Source organism: Aotus nancymaae, unplaced genomic scaffold (assembly GCF_030222135.1).
Source record: "Aotus nancymaae isolate 86718 unplaced genomic scaffold, 86718_ANA_hifiasm-v0.15.2.pri h1tg000016l, whole genome shotgun sequence".
Taxonomy (NCBI): Eukaryota; Metazoa; Chordata; class Mammalia; order Primates; family Aotidae; genus Aotus; species Aotus nancymaae.
In genome coordinates, this window is record NW_026988428.1 from 77,372,470 (window position 1) to 77,397,059 (window position 24,590).

Consider the following 24,590-nt stretch of genomic DNA (forward strand, 5'->3'; position numbering starts at 1 on the left):
GTCCTTGAAAAAGAAAAGCTCAGAATACAAAATGTGTTGGGGGATAGGGGAGGGTCTTCAAACATGAAGAATATTATTGCTTTATGAGCAAGTTAATTATACATGACACAGTTCACTACCTAGTAAGCACTATAGACAGAGCTAGTATGGCTTTGACATGTACTAGCTGGGTGACCTTGAGTAAGCTGTTTAAACTTTCTAAGCCACAGTATTCTCATCTGTAAAATGGTAATAATAATACCTACCTTGCAGAACTCTTGTGAGAATTAAGCGAGATAATATATGTAAAGCACTCAGAAAGATGCCTGGAACATCTGCCCCATAATAGATACTAGTTATGATAATGATTATGATGATGAGGATGTTACTTAAAATATTGCAAACATTCAAAATCCTCCTTCTCTCGCCCTTTTCAATTACCCTAAAAGGAAGCATCATTCTGCCACTCCCCCTCCTACTTGCGACGCATCGATAAATGGACAAGAACTAGGAAAAGCCTGATGTGTTAGAAAAGTTTCTCACCAACTCAGCATATTTCCCCAAACGTCTTAGTTCAGTCAGCCTCACTCATGCATGGAGACTAGGGCCCCAGCCTAGCTAGAGAGAGCCCTGCTGCAGGGCCTGTGCAAACCCCTCCATCACTTACTCCATTAGCACACTCTAAATAAAAGACTCCCTAGCCCTGCCCCTGCTGCACCAGTAAAATTAAAAGCTACCAATGAGCAGGCTCCAGGTAGAGAAATCCTATTGTGTGATAAAGAGCACCAGGAGAGCATGACCTTAGAGAGACTTTCAAATCCTCCATATTTGACAGAGTACAGATTAACACCTTTATCTATTATTTCCGAAGAAAGGTCTGAAGCCTTCGACATTCTAACTATTTTCAAGCCATAGAAAATGTGGGCTTTCCCACTGAGTCCAGAGCCCTTAGACTCTTAGAGTAACTAGCTATGAGATCTCAGACAGAACACTTATCCCTCTGGGCCCTGGGATCCCCCGCTAGAAAATAAGGAGGTTGTATTAGGTCATCTTAAAAGTCCTTTCTGGAAATGACAGCCTACGAATCTTTAAATACCATTTTAAAAATTACATCAACAAAGCAGAAAAAGATGAATGAATAGATAGTTAGATAACGATAAATAGATGACAGATATATAATGAAAGCATGCTTTTATTTGGAAAGTCATAATAACTGAATGACTCAATGATTTGGTTCCACTAGAAGATTTTATATCCTGGGCCCAGATTATCTTAATAATTTGGTCCTTATTGTCTATATTGTCTACCGTCCCACCTCCCACCTCCCACTGCCATTTTCATAATAAAGAAAGGGCTACCTTTAACCAGCACTAGCTCTATCAACAGGGCTTATTGTTGATGAGAAAAAGAGAGGTGGAAAAGAAACGATGACAATGAATATACACAGGGGTTAAGTGGGTTACTGTCTTCTTTCTCAGCAAAGTAAATCCACAGGCTGCAAATGGGAACTATTCAGGTCTGACACTGATTTGGAGGGATTTTCCAAGTCATTATTTCTATCTAGCTTCTTATATTCTTGATTAATAGAACTAGAGAAATAATGTCATTTATTGAGTATTCAAGTATGTGCCAGCCACTATGCTGTGTGATTTACACATATAATTGCATTTAATAATCAAACTAGAGATAAGTTACTAGCCAAAGACCATACAACTAATAAACAGCAGAGTAAGGATCTGAACCCAGGTTTGCCTGATTCTCAGGCTGGTGCTTTTAACCACAGGCACTTCTATTGGTTGACATTGTATAACCACTGTGTGGCCAGATCATCCCACTTGCCGGATGTGGGAGAATGCAAGAGGAAGAACACAAATGTGGTTCTTCCTTGTCTGCCTGCTATGTTTCCTGGTACATTCTCTAGGGCGAAAAATAACAACTACTACTACTATTACAATTACAACTATTACCACTACCAATCGCTGAGATTCATGTCTTGTCAGATACTGTGCTTGGCTTATATAAGGATCATTTTCTCCATTTTACAGATGGGAAAACTTGAAATTCAAAGAGGCCAATAACTCAGGTCAATCTAGCTCATAAAGTGGCGATAAATTTAGAACCCAACACTATCTTACACAACTCAAAATATATTATGAAAGATTTGAATTCTGGAATCAAGACCACATTAATTAAATTAACATGGGAGACTCACTTGTGCAAGGCCCCTATTCTTTTGAAGCCAAAAAAAAAAAAAGAAAGAAAAAACTAAAAAAACATGGCTTCTTTAAATTGAAAAAAACAGCCCTTAAAAAAAAAAGACTGAATAATGTTCAATAAAAATAAGACAAGACACTATGATCTGGCAAAAGGAAGTGGGTCAGTGCCAAGTTGAAGAGTGTTTAGTCGCAGGGCAATTGGGGAGGTACCTTATGTAAGCCATGTTCGACCCAAACGAAAATGAAAATAGGCAGCCATGTCCAGAGGGGTGTTGTCTCGTTTTGCCCCATGCATTTTTGCTGGGCACACAGCATAGTTGTAAAAAGTGACTGACACACATTAAGGGATTTGTTAACATTTAATTTGATTATTCGCTATGTCAAACTAGTAAGTTAAACCAAGTAATTCATTTGTAATTAAATAAGTCAAAAGGGGAAATTGCCAACTATCCACTTCCTGTTAGGTAGTATAAACAAAGAAGAGCATGTTAAGATATTGAAAACTTTTCTTATATTGTCTGATACTAAAACCTACGGAGACATAGCTACGACCATGCTGTTTTAGAGAAATCCACAGATGTGCTTTATAGAAGACAATATATGTACCAATTTTTTAATTGAGTAATAATTTCACCACAGTCTTTGAGTTTATGAGGATCTCACATGCCTAAGCTATGTAACAGCTTTATATTCTACCAACTCCCCTAAAGGACACCCACATATTATTCATAGGATTCAAACAGGCATATTTTACCACTCCCAGGCTGTTTTCATGATGTTCCCATCCTAGGATGATCTTTCTCTTTCTCTGTTTTTTAAATCTATTCATATTTCAAGAACACTCTCAAATATTCTCCTCTACAACTTCTTTTCAAATAAACTCAAGAAAATATAAGCAGCTTAGAGCTGCCCTTCTTCATTATTGTGGAATATACATATAAAAAGTTAATAAGGCTGGGCATGGCGGTTCACGCCTGTAATTCCAGCACTTAGGAGGCCAAGGCGGGTGGATTACCTGAGGTCAGGAGTTTGAGACCAGCCTGACCAACATGGTGAAACTCCATTTCTACTAAAAATACAAAAAATTAGCTGGGCATGGTGGTAGATGCCTGTAATCCTAGCTACTCAGGAGGCTGAGGCAGGAGAATCACCTGAGCCCAGAAGGTGGAGGTTGCAGTGAGCAGAGATTGCACCACTGCGCTCCAACCTGGGCAACAAGAGTGAAACTCCATCTCAAAAAAGAAAAAAAGTTAATAAATCATTTATGCACATTGTTCCAAATTCTGAGGAAATCCTTCCACAACTATCACCCAGATCAAAGAATCCATAAGTGCCCCAAAATGTTCCTGTGTGCCCTTCCCATGTTATAACTTTCTCCCTCACCAATACAGGAAACCCCCACTGAGTACCATAATCATACTCTGAGTATTATCGTCATATTCTTCCTTTTCTTTGTAATTTTCACATAATGACACATCCCTAAACAGTATGTTCATTTGTTTGTTTTAGAACATTATGTGGATAGAATCATTTAGAATCATACCATATGTATTATTTCCCCTCTTGCTTCTTTTACTCTATATCATACCTCTAAGATTTGCCCATGTTGGGAGCAGTTGTGGTTCATTTACCTTAATTGCTATGTTCTGTTCCACTTTGTGATTACACTTCAACTTCTTTATCTACATTAGAATGTAGATAAGACCTTTGGCTTCGTTCCTATTTGGGGCGATTCTGACATGTCTATTCTTGTCCAAGAATCCTAGTACAATAATGACTGAAGTTCTCTAACATTCAAATTTAATAGATAATGCCAATCCAAATTGGGCCAATTAAACTTCCACAAGCAGTGTAGAAGTATTCCTCTTCTACATTCTCACCAACATTCAGTATTGCCAAGTTAAAACAATGTTTTAACCAATCAGTTAAGGATATACTGGCAACTTACAAGTGGTTTTAATTTGAATTCCTTTGCTTCCTAATGAGGTTGGACATCTTTTCAAATGTTTATTGACCACTTAGATATCTGCTTCCGGGAAGGGCCTATTTGCTCACTTTACCACTGACTTATTTTTATTATTATTATTCATTTATACAAGGATTTTCATTTCTTTCTACATTATGGACACTTTAAACAGATATAAATGAATATAAGTTAAAGATACTACCCTGTGTATATTTTGGACACATATTTCTTTATAAAAATCTAAATCAGCGTTGTCTAATATGGTATTCAGCAGCCACATGTGGCTATTGAGCATTTGAAATGTGGCTAGTGAGAATAAAGATCCGTTTTTTAAATTAAATTAATTTAAATAGGCATACGTATTATACTGTCCATATTGGACAGTATAATAGTAAATATGAGTCTTTTGTCAACTATATATCTTATATTTTCCCACTCTGTGATCTGTCTTTTCATTATCTTTTTGGTACAATTTAATAAAAGATTTTAAATTTAATATAGTTGAATGTATCAGACTCATCTTTTATTTTTAGAAGTATTTTGCTTTATACAAAAAATATTCTTCCCTACTCCAAGTTCATGAGATATTCCTATAGCATCTGTATTTTACCTCTCATATTTACATCTCAAATTGACCCGTAATTGATATTTGTATATGCTGTGAAGTGAGAAATGTATATCTTTTTTTATACAGATATCAAATTTTTCACCACTAATTATTAAAAAGTCTATCTTTTCCCCACCAATCTGCCATGCCCTTCTATCATTTATCAAGTGACTATAAAAGTGGGACTCTGTTTTGGAAACTTTCTATTCCATTTTATTGATATATTTGTATACCCTTGCAAAAATATGACACCATTCAGCTTTAAAATAATCCAATCTGATCATTATGTTTTAATTGGAACATTTTAAGTTAATGTAATAAAAAATAAATCTTGATATCTGGTAAAGCAATTTCTCCCATCCTGTTCTTTCTCTTTAAGAGTATTCTGACTATCCTTAGCTGTTTGCAATTTTAAGTTAATTTTAGAATCTATTTGTTAAATTCTGTAAAAAAAAAAATCTGCCACATATTTATTTCGATTAAACTGAATCTTACATCATTTGGAGTTGAGTTAATAATTTTACAATGCAGGCTTCCGATATATAAATATAGTATGTCCTTTCCTCTACTTAAATTTATAATGCTCTACATTATTTTGTGGTCTTTGCAGTTGCATGAGAAAAAAAAACATGAACAAAAAACAAAAAACTAAGGATTATCATCTCTTCTTTCATTTTCTGAAGAGTTTGTGTAAGAGTATACTTTTTCGCTGGGCGCAGTGGCTCATGCCTATTATCCCAGCACTTTGGGAGGCCAAGGTGGGTGGATCACCTGAGGTTAAGAGTTTGAGACCAGCCTGGCCAACCCAGTGAAACCCCATCTCTACTAAAAATATAAAAATTAGCTGGGCCTGGTGGCCCGCGCCTGTAATGTCAGCTACTTGGAAGGCTGAAACAGGAGAACTCTTGAACCCAGGAGGCAGAGGTTGCAATGAGCCGAGATCAGCCACTGCACTCCAGCCTAGGAGACAATTGCAAGACTCCATCTCTAATAATAATAATAATAATTTTTCTTTGATGGTTGATAATACTTGCAAATGAAGCTAACTAAGGCTGGCACACTTTTTTGGAAGGATTTCTATTACTACTAGTTAAATGTTTCAATGATCATAATCTGAGTTTTCTATTTATTTGTGAATCAATATTGGTGAGTTACATTTTCTAATTTTTCTATTTCAACTAAATTTTTTTTTCAATGATCATAATCTGAGTTTTCTATTTATTTGTGAATCAATATTGGTGAGTTACATTTTCTAATTTTTCTATTTCAACTAAATTTTTTTTTGTTCAACATAAAATTTTATAATGATTTATCTCTTTATTTCATGTAGCATTTCTAGTACTATCTCCATTTTTCTTCCTTAGATCATTGGCACCTTATATTATTTTGTGTTGGCCAGCCTTGCCAGATATTTGTAAAATATATCTTTAGGTTACATGAATACTTTATATGTTTATCATTAATTTCTCTTATTTTTACCTCGTCTTGATCATATCTTTCATTTTCTACTCTTTTATTTTATTCTTCTAACTTCATGAGACAGATGTTTACTTTATTATTTTTCATTCTTTTTTAAAATATAAGCTATAAAGACTGTACATTTCCCTGTAAGGACTGTTTTATCTGCATCCTACATATAACGATATGTAGCATTTTAGTTACTGCTCAATTCAAAATAGTTTCTAAACTTCTATTATGATTTTGTCTTTAACACATGAGTTACTTATCCCAAACATATGAGATTTTCTAGTTGTCTTTTTGCTTTTTACTTCTAGCTAAATTGCACTGCTATCAAGAAGAACAAGGTCTTTCTGATCTTAATTTCAGTCCTTTGAAATTCATTGAGTTGTAATTTAAGTTTTAATAAATAGTTTCCTAAATATTTTATATATGTTTGAAAAAATATTTAAGGAAGCTTTTTACTAGAGTGTTCTGCATTTATCTGTTATGTCAAATTTGTTAATTATATTAATCAAATCTCTTATATCCATATCAGTAACTGAGAGAAGTATTTTTAAAACCTCCTATCATAATCATGAATATTTTTATTTGTCATTATGAAACTGTTAATTTTGATATTATATACTTTGAGATTTGCTACTAGGTTCATATAATCTAAAATGTTTACATTATAATCTAAAATATTTAATCAACTGAAGTGACCCATCTGTCTAAAGTCTATTTTATCTGATGTTAATATAGCTATATCAGTGTTATTTTGGCTAATTTTTGTATGGCATATGTTTTTCCAACTTTTTATAGTCACAATTTCAGTACTATTATGTTTTAGCTATGTCACTTAAAACAACATTATTTTTAATACAATACGAAAATTATTTTTAATTTCAGCATTTTTAGTTAATGTAATCATTGGGCTTAAATTTATCAGCTTATTTTGTATTTTCTATTTGTTCTACCCCTCCTTTCTTTTTCTTTCCCTCTTTTTCTCTTTCCTTTCTTTACAATGATTGAATATTTTTATCATTTTTTATTTCCAATCTGCTAATTGTAAATTCTACACTTGGTTTCTGGTATTTTAATGATTATCCTAGAAATTAAAATATATCTACTTCATTTGTCAAAGTGTAGAGTTAATTTATATCATTACCCTTCTCTCAGAAAATGCAAGTATCTTAGGACACTTCAATCCCATTAACCTTCCTAATTTATACATACACCTTTGTTGTCATTATTTTTCCCATTTTTAATTACATGACTATTAGTCTTTTTTTTTTTAATGGCCAATAATCATTTAGGTTCACATTTTCTACTCCACTTGTTCTTCACTCCATCTTGTATCTCAGACATTTCATTTCATCCTGGGCTCATGTTTATTAGAATATCCTTTACTGAAGGTTTGCTAGTGTTTAAATTTTTAGTTTTAATTTTTCTAAATTTTTAAAACTTTTACTTCATTCTTAAAAGACATTTTCACTGGTAGAGAATTCTAAGGTGTCAGTTATTTTCTTTTGGCACAGAAATTTTCTACTATGTCCTGGCTTTTGTTGTTACTGTGAAATCAGGAGTTCATCTGCCTATCACTTCTCTGTAATAATCTTTCATTATTCTATAACTTCTTTTAAGATATTCTCTACTTAGTTGGTTTTCTGCTGTAATATTATAATTTTAAGGCAGAATCATTTTTAGATCTATGTTATATACATTTATTTATGCTTCTTAGTTCTTATTAGGTCTTTTGAATCTGTAGATTTGACTTTTTCTTCTTGTATATCTGTTCATTTATAAACATAAGTAGATAAATATAGATATTTTGAGGCCATCCTTTTAAGTATTTACAAATTTAAAATTGTTACATATTTCTGGTGAACTTTTTATCATTAGAATGTGATCATGGGAAATTCTACAGCATTATTTCTTCAGATATATTTTTTCTGCCTATTTTCTCTCACCACTCTGATTATGCATGAAAGACAGTGGGGAAGGTCTCTCCCTGCTGGCTTCTGGGTAATTCCTCAGACTCATCATCCAGTTCACTAATTCTCTCTTTAGCTGTATACAAATCAGCTGCTAGATCAATCAGATGAGCTTTTACTATACTTCTAGTTATTTCTGCTCCTAGAAGTTTTAGTTGGTTCTTTTACAAATCTTCAAAAATACTTTTTGCACTTTCCTGGTTCCTGGAGATATTTTTAAGCTTCCCTTTTATTTATTTAAATGTGGTAAGTATAATCATTTCATAATGTATACCCAATAATTCCAAAGTCTGGAGAATGTACTGATCTATTTCTGTACTTTTGTTTCTTCTAGTTTTCTTTGACTATACTGTTCACTACCCTTGAAAATGAAGGAGTGCGGAGGTGGTTCCCAGTAGTCTAGGATGTCTTCCTTAAAGAAGTTTTGCATTTGCTACTGCAAGGTGCGTAAAAGAAATACTGACACAGAACTATCTCAAACTAAATTCACTGCTGGAGAATTCTTGACCATCCATTTATGCAAATATAAGTTACAAGTATTCTGCCAATCTGAGAGCCACCTGTGGTTACAGCTTCTCAGGGATAGGGTCTCGTTTTTTGTTGTTGTTGTTGTTTTCATTTTCCCATCCCCAGCCCCCTTCTGCTCAACCTCAAGGCCACTCTCCATAAAATTGCCTGTGCATACAATCACAGATTATTTCTGGTTCTGAGAGTCCAGCTTAATATGGGTTTCTCTAGGGTCCCTACTTGGGTTGAGTTCCAAGATTTGTTTCTGCCCTCTTCCACCAGGCCATAAAAAGTGAAGCTTAATTATCAGCAAATACGATTGGGTAAACAGAGTTCCCAATACTTTTCTTGGATTTCAGCCTTATAATTCCTCATCTTCTTATAGCAATTTGATGGTTTTAGACATCCTTTTATTGGCATTTTAATTTGTTTTTAGCAGAGAGTTGAGCTAAATAGCCACACAGCCATATTCTCAGAAATGAATGGTCTTTCTTTATGCCTCTGTCACTTAACATATTCCATCTTGTATCTGTCCGCCTAATGACAAGTCAATCCATAAATCCACAGGTAATCAGGACCTAACTTCTTGTCCTCCTGTGTCAAAGCTTAAAGTGCACTGAAGACTAAAGGACAATTCTTGTACCACTTTTCCATCTTCTCCCATATCCTTATTTTATAATTTTGCTGTGTTCAATCAATTCCAAGAACAAGTTTTTGAGTTTCAGGTACAATAGGGGGTGTGGAGAGACAATGACTCACTTGATCTAGAGATTAATGGTTATATCCTAGAAAATGTGTGGTTTTCACGTTTCATGTAGGTAGTGTATACGTGCTTATGAATATGTCTGTGTATGTGTGTGAAAGAGAGAAAGAATGAGAGAACGTGTTTAAGATTTAATCGGGAAAAATCAATTCCATTTTGTTGTACACAGTGCTCCATGTCTTACATTAATGAACATGATGACAATGATTTCCTTATCTGGATAATCAGAATAAACTGTTCTAACAATATCATTGTCAAAATGTACCTACAACCCAAGAAGCCAGGCCATTAGTAAATAGGATTAATTTGTATCATAGTAATTCATAATTTTAGTATTTAATAGAATGTAATTTATAAAAATTCACATTTTCTTTGTATAATACAGACACTATGTACATGACTCTTACTGAGAATAATGTTTGCAACAGATTTATCTCTATGAAGATACAGCATACAAAGTTACTTAGCCATTAGTTAAAACTATCAGATTACTTAATATCTTCTGGTGTCAGATGTTTCACATAAATTGAATGACATGGATATGAAGCTGTGTAAGATTTATTTTACTACAAATAAATTTCCAAAAATGTATTTGTAGTAAAAATCATTCATTCTAAATGGAAAACAATCTAGAAATAAGAAGTGTTTGCATAAACTCATTATATGTAACAATATCAAAGAATCTCATAGACAAGATGCTAAGAAAAAGCCTCCAGAGGGCCAGGCATGGTGGCTCACACCTGTAATCCCAGCACTTTGGGAGGCCAAGGTGGGTGGATCACTTGAGATCAGGAGTTCAAGACCAGCCTGGCCAACATGGTGAAACCCTGTCTCTACCAACAATACAAAAATTAGCCAGGCATGGTGGTACACACCTGCAGTCCCAGCTACTCCGGAGACTGAAGCATGAGAATTGCTTGGGCCCCAGGGGCAGAGAGGCTGCAGTGAGCTGAGATTGCTCCATTGCACCTTAGTCCAGGCAATAGAGTGAGACTCTGTCTCAAAAAAAAAAAAGCCTCCAGACACAAGAATACTGTTGCAGCTGGACACGTTGGCTCATGCCTGTAATGCCAGCACTTTGGGAGTCCAAGGCAGGCAGATCATGAGGTCAGGAGTTCAAGACCAGCCTGGCCAACATGGTGATATCCCACCTCTACTAAAAATACAAAAATTAGCTGGGCATGGTGGTGCGCACCTGGAATCCCAGCTACTCAGGAGGCTGAGGCAGGAGAATCGCTTGAAGCCAGGAGGTGGAGGTTTCAGTGAGCCAAGATCGTGCCACTGCACTCCAGCCTGGCACAGAGTGAGACTCCATCAAGAAAGAGAGAGAGAGAAAGAGAAAGAGAGAGAGTGTGTACTATTGCTTGATTCCCTTTATATGAAGTTCAAGAACAGGCAAAACTTATCTCTGGTTAACAGAAGTCTGAATAGTGGTTATAACATAACAGGGAGTGGTATTAACTGGAAAGGGGCATTAGGAAACTGATTTGTTGGAAATGTCTTATATCTTCACCTGTTTAGTTATTATATGGATATTACACATATGTAAAAATCCATCAACCTGTATATTTGAGATGAGTGCATTTTGCTGTATGTTATGCCTCAATTTTTTTAAAAAAGGTATATGAACAAGAATTCAAGAAATGGAAAAATACAGATTTGATTATTTTAATGTTTCTTAAAAATTCAGGATAAAATAATTCATCTTTTTCTTAAAAAGAGTGTCCATGAATGGCATTTTACTTATTACTGCTTTAAGTGCCTTAGTGAGAAATGTGTATAGTATTTTAAAATCCTAAAACGGCATTTTCTTATTTTAAAAAATCCAAGTTCAACTTTTCAGTAGGGCAGAATGGCATCCTCACCCATCCTACCCCATACCCCAGTTATTTTGAACTCATGACGTTCTACACTGTATATTCTTTCCTAAATGTCACAGGAACATCTATGCCATTTAAATTATTCAGAAAGCTAAGCTTTCTCAGTTCTCCATCATCCAAGAAAAAACTAAGAAAAGCATACATATATGTTTCCATGAACTACGTATTTGAAAAACAATACAAAAAAGAACATATAGTGCTCAGTTATAACGGGAAATCCTGGAAATTGTTGTTAAACATGTAGACTATCTTGAGACAGTTGCCAGCATTATCCCTCTGAGCTAAGAGCATGTAACTAGCAGTATGGCATCAGATAACCATAACAATTCATGAGTTAGATACTAATATTGTCCCATATTACCAATGAGGAAACTAAAGATAAAGAGTTTTTAAAAACGTACCCAAGCTGATGTGGCTAGCAACTAGCAGATCATGAATTTAAACTCGGGAAGCCTGATCTCAGAGCAAAATTCTTAACTATCACACCATAAAGTTCTTCCTTATAATGAGCTGCACTGTGTCTCCCTCTGCCTTGCACCTGATCTTTGAAGAGACAAAGAACAACGTTAATCCCCTTCCCTATGACATTTCAAATACATGAAGGCAACTGTCATGCCTTGCCCTGAACCTCTCTACTCAAGTTAAATACAATATTGCTTTAAACAGGTTTTTCTACAACTCATTTCAAGTCATCTCCTCTTGCTTAAGACATCTAACAAAACACACACCAGCGTATTCAGTGATTGCCTGGTATTGAAGAAAGTATAATCCAAAGTGGTCTGATAAGTGCACAACATGAAGTATATTGGGTGCACTGCTCCAGAAGAGAAAAGCCACTTTCATGGAATCTGGAAATGCTTGGTAAGGAGTGACCGGAAGAAGGAGTCCTGGAATTGTGTGTACACCATGCTCACTATAAATGGCTGCTGGCTCGTACTCTGTAACAAACACAGGCTCAAAAGGAATGACATGAATATACTTTATTCTTTCCTTCTGCCTTTCACAAGCTTATCAAAGCCAATGATCCTCAAATAGCAACATTTTGGTGATCCAAATTCCATAGCTCAGGCAGGCCATGTTACAGAGGACTTCATTTAAAGTTGACTTACTACTGCTTACATGTATAGAAGATCATATGCTAAGCCAGGACTGGTTGTGAGAACAACTGTAGCAAAGAAAGATGAACACTATCATTCATGAAAGCTTGTCTTTGGTAAGGACTACCTGGATTCATCCCAGGGGGTTCGAAAGTCTATTGTTCATGTTGAATGGTCAGTAATAACAGCACCTTCGGGTTAGTGCCTTGGGATAGTGCCATGTGTCCTAGTGATGCAGAACCCAAATGTACAGGGAGGGCAGGAAACAATGAGCATTGTTCTTAAATCCAGTAAAACTTTCTGATCAGTCTTACCAAAGTCTCAGGGTAAAATATCAACTGGGTGTATCATAACAGACACAGGCACCACGTGGTCTGGTGCCCGGCACTAATGCACTGTGAAAGCAGATTGCATCCAGCAGCCTGATGGCTGACACTTCACTTGTCCTTAAAATGGGACGAAGACTAGAAAGACTTGGGAAGAAAAAGGATAAGAAAGAGCCTTAAGGTCTGAAGAAATATCTAGCAGCAATAAAGGTAAATGTGATGAGGAAGTAAATAGAGAGAAAAGGGTGGTGTAAATCAGAGACAAATGGGTGGTCTGGCCCAACGTTTTATATATGTCCTGACTTTTTGTATGTCCTGACTTTTTAATATGTCTTTCCTGATATATATATATATATATATATATATATATGTATTCAGGTCCTTCCCCTCTTTCCTGATATATATATACATATATATATATACACACATACATATATATGTATATATACACACATATTCCTGAATTAGGAATATTAAGCATCATTGTAAAAAGTTCTTGTTTCTAAAGACAGATCATCAGAGATTACGGAACAAGAAAGAAATGTCACCTCCTATAGTGTCAGAAACAATCTCCAATTAAGTCAACTAGAATATTTACCTAGACAAACTAAGAGCAGAAGTCACTTATATTATACTCCGGGAATGGGTATGACTATGTTCACAAGTTCAAATAATTGAGATTTTCTTATAAAATTTAATCTTAGCCAAATTGCTTCCAAACCTGGTTATTTCATTACTGACAAATATAATAATGGTCCTGGGCTCAGATCTTATTACTATTAAATACTTATTAAGTATCCCTGGTGTGCTGAATGATGCACATTATAGATGGATGAATATGTTGTGTGCAGCCTCCCTTGAAGAGCTTAGAGTCTTATAAAACTGTAAAGAGATACACACACACACACACACACACACACACACACAAACACACATTTCTTCCAAAGAATATTTAGAGTATTTGCAAGAATCTCTAGCTCTGTAACACCTTGGTGTTAGGTTCCTGGATGAAAACTGACCCGGACTTGCTTGATGAAATGGGCAACACGCATGGGCAAGATTATGCTAGCAATATGCAGCTTTCTCTTGCTTTCTCTCTGGTTTCAGAGAAGGCACAGCCCCTCCCATCCATAGCTAATCCTTTGACCCAAGTCCTCCTTCTTCTTCCTCTCCTTCCCACTGCTTTGGCTTAGGTCTTTAGCTTTTCTGGTCAGAATTATTAAGAAGGCCTCTAAATGAGCTCTGCCACCAATTCACACTGCTCTAAGCAACCCCGCCGCACACCATTTCCCAAGAAAATTTTTTGTTATAAAATATAAACCTCACTGTGTCATTCTTCTGTTTAAAGATTCTTCAGTGGATTCTTGCAGCTCTGAGAATATGGTTCAAATTAATACTTTAACATGACTGAAAATGATCTTTGTGGTTTGCTTCTTTCATAGATTTTTACTTTCATCTCATGGCATCTCTCAGGAACCCATTTACACCAAACCAATTGCCCTTTACTTCAAGGTTTCCAAATCTGTCATGCTTGTTCGCATCTCCATGCCCCAGTTTTCACACTGATGGGTGCCTGGGGTAGCCTTTACTTCTCTCCTTGTCTAGCCATCAAACTTCAGTTTACACATCACCCTTACTTAAAAGGCATTTTCCAACCCTTTCTGCATCTCCCTGGACCAGGCCCTTTCTCTTCTCTTACGGAACCCCTAGATACCTCTAGTGGTACACTTACGACCATAGTGAGTCTTATCATCTCCTCAACTAGACATGAACTCCTTTGGAAAAATGACTGTACCTGATTCATTTTTGTATCTCAAACATTTAGCACAGAATTTACAAGAAAAAAATAAAAGGGAATGAGCCAAGCAGAATAAGATGATATTTTTGAATAAGAAGTGAATGAATGATGACATAGGTGCTTCAGCCAGAGGGGACTGTACAAAAGGATCAGATATCAGAGCCTACACATCAAAGCCTTGCTAGAAGTCGGCGGCGAGGATGTGGAAGTCTGGAGAAGTAAGCAACAAGGAGGCCTCCTCAAGGAAAACAAGTGAGCCTCGGAAACCTGCTCTGAGCTCACCGCCTGGCAAACAGGAACAACTCCCAACCTCCGTAGTTTGCGTCAATATCCATTATTTTTCACATAGTTCTCCTTGGCTACCTGTTCACCCCAGACAATAAATCAAAATCATGTCTTCTGTCTTTCTGGTCGGTCCCTTTTCTTCTATGGCTTTGAAGGAAAAAAGATTTCTTCTCCCTCCCTTTTCCATGAATCCTGATCTAGACCTTGGGGTCTCCCTCCACCTCAGCATGTACACAAGCACCCTCAAAATGACCAGGCAGCATGAAAGATTCCATAGGGGTGCTGTGGTCCAGCCCTCGCAGAAGGTGGGTGACCGCAGACACACAAGGGAAGGTATTCAAATACCTGCTCACTTCAGGGCTTTTTCATTCTCTGCCTTCTCTGTTTTTTTCCATTCCCTCACACTATTTCTTCTATGAAGAAAGCGTTTAACTAGAAAATGGCAGGCTTGACTGTCCCTGTCATCAGTGCAGCAAAGCTTTGCCACGCTGTGCGTGCAGTGCGGAGAGAGAGGTGAAAGCAGCCATACTCAGGGCCAAGGAATGAGAGACTAGTGTGCACAAATTAACAAAGGCCCTCAGAACTTGCTTACTGCCTCTTCCGTCAGCAACTGCACCTTACTCAGGGAGGAGCTGCTACCCGGAAAGGGCACTCTGCTATGAACGGCTCCTTAGTGCTTCCCACCCCAGGAAGCGTGGGGCACTCATTAAGATGGAGCTGATGCCGTAGCTCTTCCATCACAGGCTGACATTCACTCTGGGTGCAATCTAAGAACTCTATGCAGTGAATAATAACCAACTGGGGTTTCTTGCCACTCACAGAGAATCAGCAGAGACAGAGAGAAGCAAAAGAGAGGAGAAACAAGCAGATGTTAAAGAAGAAGAAGGAGAAAGTGAGTGAAACATTAAATGAGAGGGGAAAGCGAATCACGTTCCAAGGGCTTAGCAATTAAAGGAAATGATGTGTGAACAATGCTGAAAGGAATTAATATTCCTATTGAAGCTATGTATTGAACATGACCTGCAGGAAACCGCCATTAGAGTTTCAGAGAGTATAGCAGGTCTGAGAGAGCAATGGGCTCACCTGAGCCTTCTGCTCAGAGCTCCGTACTTGTGGGCACAGGGTGAGGATGTAGCCTGGATCTATCTGAGCCCGAACTGTCTGGTCCAAGAGTCAGGGCCACTGCAGTATGAAAGGAGTGTTGCCTTAGGATTTGGAGGTGCTGGATTCAAATGACTTTTTTTCATTATGACTAGGCATCTAGGAGGCTCAGTTTCCTTATCTGTAAAACAAGGATGAATATCCTTCATGGATTTCTTCAGGAGGAGTGACTGCATGTGCATTTTGTAAAGTGCACTTTTGGCGTCTCCCAGTGGGGAAAAACAAGAGGCAGGAGGGTAAGATGGGTCAGGATGCACATGAAAAGTCCCTGGGTCCCCTCTTCAAGGTCTCTGCTTAGAAAAGGAGGGAGGCAGGCTCCTGGTCTACAGGCTAGAATTGTGGTCCCCTACCTCAGTGGGTTTGGTAATATCTCATCTCGCTCCTCAGTCCACCTATCAGAAAGAAATGACCAAGCTCCCCAAGCATGCCCCCAGACTTCCACCTGAGTCTAGAGTAACACTGGCAGTGGAAAGCTACAATCCCATGTGGAAAGCTTAGAAACTCAATGCCCAGAGTCCACATGGCCTGGGTGGAGTATCCCATATAGATCTTTAGTACTGTCGGAACCACGCTTACATTTCCTTTTCTTTTCTAAAGCAAAAGTCTCATGAAAGCACAACATTCAAGCATGGTTTGAGAGGCCAGAATCTTCCATTCAACACCCCTGATGCCCTTCCTATACTCACCCTACTGGCACACAACCCAAAACACTTGTGGAATGGCTGACGGGGAAACAGATGACAGAAGAGAGTATTTTTTAGAGCCTCCAGAAGTCTCTAAGCAGTGCCCCCTTTGAGAGCCAGCTATGCCAAGAGGGGTTAAAACTGTGGCACTGGAGGCAGGGAAGGAATCCTAAAGGGCACTGAACTGCAGGCGCTGCTGTCTGTGAGGCAGCGGGTGAGTCACTTTGTCCCTCTAGGCCTCTGGTTCAACCTCTGAAAATCGAGTAGTTGCAAACTGTCTGCTTGTCTGTAATATGCCACCTGCAGGTGAGTTTTGTCTGGGCTTCACTGAGATGTTGTTGCAATGTTGTGTTGTGTAATGTGAATATGAAACACTAAACGAGGTACACACTCCAACTCTCCACTCTTCCCTATTGCCCCACGTTCAGGGACTTCAAGCATTTACATCATCTACCCTGCCCCAAGGCCATCTCCACTGTTAATGCTCAGTGGAGATAATGTTTTCTCAGGAACCGCTTTCTTGCTGTGTGACCTTAGACAACTTACTTTCTCTCTCTAAACCTCGGTTTCCTCATCTATAAAATAGATGTAATAGTAATATCTACCTCATAGGGTAGCTGAGAGGATTAAATGAGTTAATTTATGAAAAATGCTTAGTATAGTGCCTGGCACATAGAACAGCACCTGCTACGTCATCATCATTATTAATCATATTTTCATCTTTGACCTTAGATTCAGCAGATCCTCATTCCATTCATTAAGCATACCACAGAAGAAAAATTTACTTCACCATCAGGTCTTAACAACAGACTCTGAGCTGGTGGTTGAGCATGAACCAGGCTCTATGGGATGAATGAATGGAGCAACCAGGTCAATTTCTTCAAATCAATTGTCGTGCATTTTCACTACTGGTCCCCTGCCTACCTCCTCCCAACTCCTCCCCACCTCTAAAGCCAAAAATATCACTGAACTTAAGAGTTAGAAGCATCAGGTTCGAGCTCACACCCTCTTTTCCATGGTACTTAATGCTTCTGAGCCTCAGATTTCTCATCTGTAAAAAGCAGACCACACCACGATGAGATATTGTCTCACTCCCGTTAAAATGGTTTTTATCAAAAGGGCAGAGAATAACGGATGTTAGTGAGGATGCGGAGAAATGAGAACCCTCTCACGGTTGGTGGGAATGTAATTCAATACAGTCACTACGGAAAACAGTATGGAACTTCCTCAGAAAAGCTAGATCTAGTACAACCACATGACCTAGGAAACCCACTAGTGGGTATACGTCCCAAAGAAAGCAAATCAACATATCAAAGAGATGTCTGCACTCCTGTATTCATTGTAGCATGATTCACAATAGCCAAAATCTGGAATCAACCTACATTGCCTTCAATGGATGAATGGATAAAGGAAATGTGGTATAATATGTACAATGGAATACTATTCAGTCCTGTCAGTTACAGCAATGTGGATGCAATTACAGATCACTATGTTAAGTGAAATAAACCAGGAACACAGAGACAAATATTGCATGTTCTCATTCTCATATTTTAGGGCTAAAAAAATAAATCTCTTGAAGATAGACAGTACCTATTACCAGAGGCCCGGAAGGGTAGAGCAAAGTGGGGATGAAGAGAGGTTAATTAATGGGTACAAAAAATACAGTTAGATTTAAAAAAAATATGTAGTACTCAATAGTTCAGTAGGGTTTCCACAGTTAGCGATAATCTATTGTATATTTTTAAATAACGAGAAGAATTCAAATGTTCCTGGCATAAAGATTTGGGGTGATGTGTATCCCAGTTACCCTGATTTCATCACTATGCATTACATGAATATATCAAAATATCACATACACCCCCAAAATATGCACATCTATTGTGTATCCATTTTTTTTAAGCAGGCCATTATCTTATCTTAGAGGTTGAAATAAGGTAACAAAGGCAAAAGCAACCAACATAGTTCCTGGCATACATTAGTCACACTGTACTTAGATACCAATCGGAGGCTAAACCACTCCATTTCCTTCCTCTCCACTAGCTATGTTTCAAACCTTCTAGTTGTACCCATGGGTATCACCCAAACCCTGGCCACAGGCAAGCCAAAACCATTTGCTGACCTCACTCTCTATTTTAAGCTGTGCCTCCTGGGTCTGCTCCTGGCCATTCAGGAAAAGTCAGGATCTTGCAGAAGATACAATGTTAGAGGCTCCAGGCCCCTTGTAACAACACTGCTCAAATAGGACTTTCTGCAATGATGGAAATTTATATCCATAGTGTCCATTACAGCTGCCCCATGCAGCCACTGGACACTTGAAATGTGGCTTAGCAACTGAGAAACTGAATTTTTATTGTATTTAATTTTAATTAATTTAAATGTAGACTTTGCTGCTTCCATCAAGGCTGGCGTGATAAGGCAGGAAAATGAGATCACTCAATGGCTATTTCCAGTGCCCTTCAATCACTAGGCAACTAGATGATGTGTTTTTTAAAATGCAGGTAAAATCGACATCTCCCCTTGGTTCACTGTATTTGGGGAATGTACATAAATTGGACCTATGCTTGTAATGGTCTCTGAAGGGTCCTCCTGCGGTGTGATTACTCTGTAGAGCTGTGGGGTACCTAAGCGAAAACCAGAGCTTTCAGGCCAGGAATTAAAAGAAGCCTGTGAACTGACTGTAGATTAGGGGCAAGAGGCTGGGGGACTTTTTGAAAATGAGAACCTTGACATTTCCATTTCACTCAGTCAAACATTCCACAAGAATACCTTACCTCACAATGTTTTTTTTGCATTAATCTTGCCAAGATCAGATTCCAAGAAGCAATAAAGAATATTAAGTTAACTTTCATTTTATATCAGGAAGTTTGTTAAGTTTGAGATCATAAATAAATTATCATCTTTGCCAAACTGAGATTGGCCCTAAGAGAGAAAGGATTCATTCTCTCGTTTGGAAGGCATGAGTCTTATGTGGTTTCATGACCTTCATTCCATAACATTAAATGTGATGTGTGAATTGTTCTAAGCCAGTTGCTCTAGATAAAAACAAAACCAAACAAAAAATCTTGGTTCAAGTAAGAAAAAGTTGGGAATGGAAAGAAAACTCACCTACTTATTTGATAAATATACTGACCAGGCATGGTGGCTCACACCAATAATCCCAGTTGTTTGAGAGGCCAAGATAGGAGGATCTCTTGAAGCCAGAATTCGACACCAGCCTGGGCAGAAAAGTAAGGCCCAATCTCTCTCTCTCTCTCTCTCTCTCTCTCTCTCTCTCTCTCTCTATGTGTGTGTGTGTATATATATATATATATATGTATATATATATACACATATACATATACATACATACACACACATACACACACATATATATAGATATAGATATAGATATAGATATAGATATATACACATACACACACATATATATATACACACACACATATATATGATGTGTGTGTGTGTATTTTAATCCTGTGTGTCAGGATGACACAGATGACAATGATGCTCAAAGTTCAGTTAGTGACAAAACTATATCAAGTAAGTATTATATATGGTACGTGGTACACACATGGTAACTGGGAACACAGAGACTAGAGCAATACCTGGCATGAGGAAAAGTCAAGACAGGCTATACTAAGAGGTATCATTTGAGCTGCGACTTAAAGAACACACAGAAATATGCCAGGCAAAGATGGGGAAGAGAAAGCTCCATTTCAGGAAAGGAACATGGGAAGAAAGGAAAGCAAAAGGAAGAAATGGGCATTCCACACCAAGGGGCAACCCTGAACACTGGCCCCATTTTTATTTTAAAGCCTGTCAGTCTTGCCAGTCCTTCCTGGCTCCCTTGAGCCTCTTCCAATTTTATGCAGCCAGTCCAAGCACATCATGTTCCTCTGGGTCACATCCTATTCTAACAAGGCTCCAAATGGGGTCCCACTAATAAAACCCCATAACCCTGCTAATCAAAACTGCTTCTTGTTTTACAAGCCCCAGCAACCCACCATATATGTGAATAGTGTTTGCTGTTTCTGGAAAAGACCATGCACTGATGCTGCAGGTAGCCAGCTATCCATGCAATGGTGATGTAAAAATTCCATAGGGAACGGGAGACCCTCTGGGTGGGCTGGCTGTACTGTGAAGTGCTGCAGCACTTCAATACGAGGAAATAAACAACAATTAACTTAAAGAGAGGAATTTCAGGAGGCAGCCGTAAAGTACAGTCCAATAGAGTGACGCACAAGAAGGAAAAAGAGGACAGCAGTGACCAGCGTAAATGTGGACTAGCTGGAAAATTTTCTGGCATGCCATTAGATTCTTAAGATTGATCTTCTATGACATGCTTAAGAAGACGGAGTTTTAAGGAGGTACACTTACCTCCAAGTACAGAAGGAAGTTAGAACATTCACAGGAAACGATATAATATTACTGATAGGTATAAAGTCAAAACCAGCCTATAATTTTTGGATGAAAAACATTTGTTCCATTATTGTGGGAATATCTCACTTTCAGTGGCAATTTCAAAATGTGCAAAAGTGTTCTTTTCTTCTTTTTTATTATACTGTATGCTAGAAAAATATCACATTTTTTGGTAGAGTTTTTGGGGTTTTTTTTTTCTATCCTCTGATAAATTAGGTCACCTCACCAGGCTCTTTGGACATGCTGGGTGGATTTTCTCAAATAAAGACATCACAGTGGTCAGCTGGCAATATCAATGATAGAATTCAGGTCCCCAGAAACTGGAACCAAGTAGGGCAGCACTGTGAAAAACGCCCTGGACTTGTCATCAGACATCTATCAGATTTAGCTTTCAGTACCAGTTCCATCCTTTTCTCCTCATATGCTTAAAGATACAAGTCTCTTAATTCTTCTGGACCTTAATTTTCTAATCTGTAAAATGGGAATAGTAATACCTCACAAGATTTCTGCAAAGATTAACATAATGATATGAGTGAAAGTATATGGTTAGCAAGGCTTGGTGACACGTGCCTGCAGTCCTAGATACTCGGGAGACTGAGGCAAGAGGATAGCTTGAGCCCAGGAATTTGAGGCTGTAGCAAGCTATGATTGTAGCACTGTATTCCAGCCTGGATCACACAGCAAGACCCTGTCTCAAAAAAAGAAAAGGATATGGAAAATAGTCAATAGTCAACAAACCTTCATTCAATTGAATTTGGCAACCAACTACCATGCATTTATGCATTAATAGGAGTTTGATGTTCTGAAATCTGGACGTGTTAAGAAAATGTCCACATAGCAATTAAAACTCCCCTTTTTCTGATCCCTTGCTTAATTATCAGTCACAAATAGCACCAACCAACCCCAGTTCCCTTTCATTTTCAATGCACGCTCTGCAATGAGACATTGGTTAGGAAAAAAGAAAATATATTAAAGGGATAATTATTTGCTTCCTCTTCTAAAATCCTGTGGATGATTGATTCATAAACTACCCATTATGAAGTTGAGGTCTCTTTTTTATACTGTAGTTGTAGTTCCAAAAGTGAATAGTTTTATCAAAATAAAGCTGAAAATGGATTTCTTAGTCCCTCCCTTCTGTGGTGTCTTTTTGGAACAGTTAGCTTGAAAGTCAGTTTTCTTTGTCTAGGATCCTTCTCAGTCTTTCTACCCACTCAAAACTATTAGCAGTCCGACTAACTTATTTTCATTTACTTCATTTATTTAATACCTATCTTGTTCTTTAAAAAAAAAGAGAGAGAGAGAGATTTCTAACTCCAGCTAAGAAGAGAGATTCACATCTCTTGCTGGGAAATTCTCACAGTAGGCCTGAGTTTCTTTTCCTCCACATGCAGATTCCAAAAGCACTAACATTTATCTGCCTGATTTCAGTAATTAGCATGCATATAACCAAACCTTCCCACAAATATGCACACTGACCTGACCTCCTTTACCTCCAGTCTTCTGAGTTAGAGTGTGTATGTTCAAAGTTTGGCTCTTAGAGACCTTCTGAACCTAGTTTATAGTTCTAGGAGTCCAAATATATGATCCATGTAAAAAGCCAACAGAGCCAAGTTAGGGATTAAAAACTCCTATTCTTCGAATATTCTAATATAATGATTCCAATGAAACACCCACATAAATTGAATCATTTGTTTTTCTCACAAATTCTCTAAAATTCAAACTCTTTTCTAAACATCCCTCAATATGTACTTTTGGAATGACCTCAACATTTCAGAAACAGTGGCCCTGTCTGACATGAAGAATTCCAGGTAGAGGCCATATGGCTTTTTGTTTTTTCCTTAAGGGCTTAATAATATCTCTAAAAATAATAAATGCCATGTGATACAGTCTTTTAAGACAGTCCATTATACTTAAACTAAGTATTTGAGTTTACTAGTAGAAAATGACAGTATCCACTTACAAGAAGGTAGGGAAGCATCCAAATGAACCCTATAAAAGCTGTTAGCCAGATTGAAAATTGGGAGCTGATGGGGGAAGGTCTTCCTGGAAAGATGATAGAAATATGAAAGCTTAGGAACTTAAAAAAAAAGCAGACCTTCTTGGGGTCATATCAGAATCATCTTGAAAATGAGAGCAGCAATGATACAGTTGAAGCGGCTGGAGCATTTGACACCCTTTACCACAGGAGGAAGATCATATTCCTGCAGAGGAATACACCACAAAGCCTTTCCATCAATTCAGATTTTCTTCCTTCTGTCTTCCCCAAAGAGCTTATCTCTGAAGAGGCCTAGGATGGTAAAAAGCCCTCAGAGGAATTCAGTCACAATCCTGGGACTGAGCGCCCTTCTCACTGGATAAAAGGAATTAGAGCTGGGTGCGATGGCTCATACCTGTAATTCCAACTACTCAGGAGGCTGAGGCAGGAGGATGGCTTGAGCCCAGGAATTTGAGAACAGCCTGGGCAACACAGCAGATGCATCTCAAGAAAAAAAAAGGATTGGGAGAACTAAGAGGGTGGAGAGTAAGAGGTGAAGTAAAAAAGGGAGCGTCAACAGAATTAAATTTCCCCAACTCTCTTATGCTTCTCACAGAAACGTCACTCATTGGCACTTTAACTTTTCAAAGATAGGGAAAAAAATGGGGTAAGACTGCCTTATCCTAGGCAAAAATGTCATTTTGTAATTGTTCAGGATATTGTTTGTTGATCCTCAGCACCATTCTAACTTCTCTAAGCTCTCTCTTGCATGTTAGGTTTATGAAGCCTAGAAACTACCTCCCTTTCCTACATGTCCTTGCTAGCAAGTTTCTGGTAAGATCCTAGCAGTGAGAGGCTCTAGACTGGGATGAGGAAGGTGGAAGAAAAAAAGAAACTGCTACACTCCAGGTGCACGTGGAGGACGTCACTTGCTGTTGATGTTGGCCTGTGGCAAAGGTGCAGTTTTGCCGGTAACATCAGGCATTTCCTGAGAATCACCCACTTGCCCCACTGCAGCCCTTCACGTGCATTTTTTCCGAATGAAGCTTTCCTGTTCTTCGCTCCTCCAGCCATCTAAAGATTTTGTAAACCTCAAATTCCCTGTATTAAATCACTTCCTCTTCAAAATACCCAAGGTGGCTTCTGTACATCCTGACTAATACATTAGTCTGCCCCATACTTCTCAAGTTGGAGGACTTGTACCAAGCCTGATGGCACCAAGGATATGTAAAACTCCAACAAAGCCTAATACGTATTCTTGAGCCATTTTACTCAATAGTATTTAATTTTATAAATTTACTTTTATATCGAAATGATCACTGAAATATTATATGGAAAGGGTATTCTAAAATAAAGTTTTAGAGTCTGGGCACGGTAGCTCATGCCTGTAATCCCAGCTTTGCAAGGCCAAGGTGGGCAGATCATTTGAGGCCAGGAGTTCAAGATCAGACTGGCCAACATGGTGAAACCCCATCGCTACTAAAAATACAAAAAATT

The 24,590-nt window shown here is 37.9% G+C and overlaps 1 protein-coding gene across 1 annotated transcript in view; it reads right to left on the reverse strand.

Annotated features, from left to right (window-relative positions):
* GRIN2B (glutamate ionotropic receptor NMDA type subunit 2B) overlaps positions 1-24,590 on the reverse strand; it is a 421,963-nt gene that overhangs the window by 330,277 nt on the left and 67,096 nt on the right. The window lies entirely within an intron of this gene.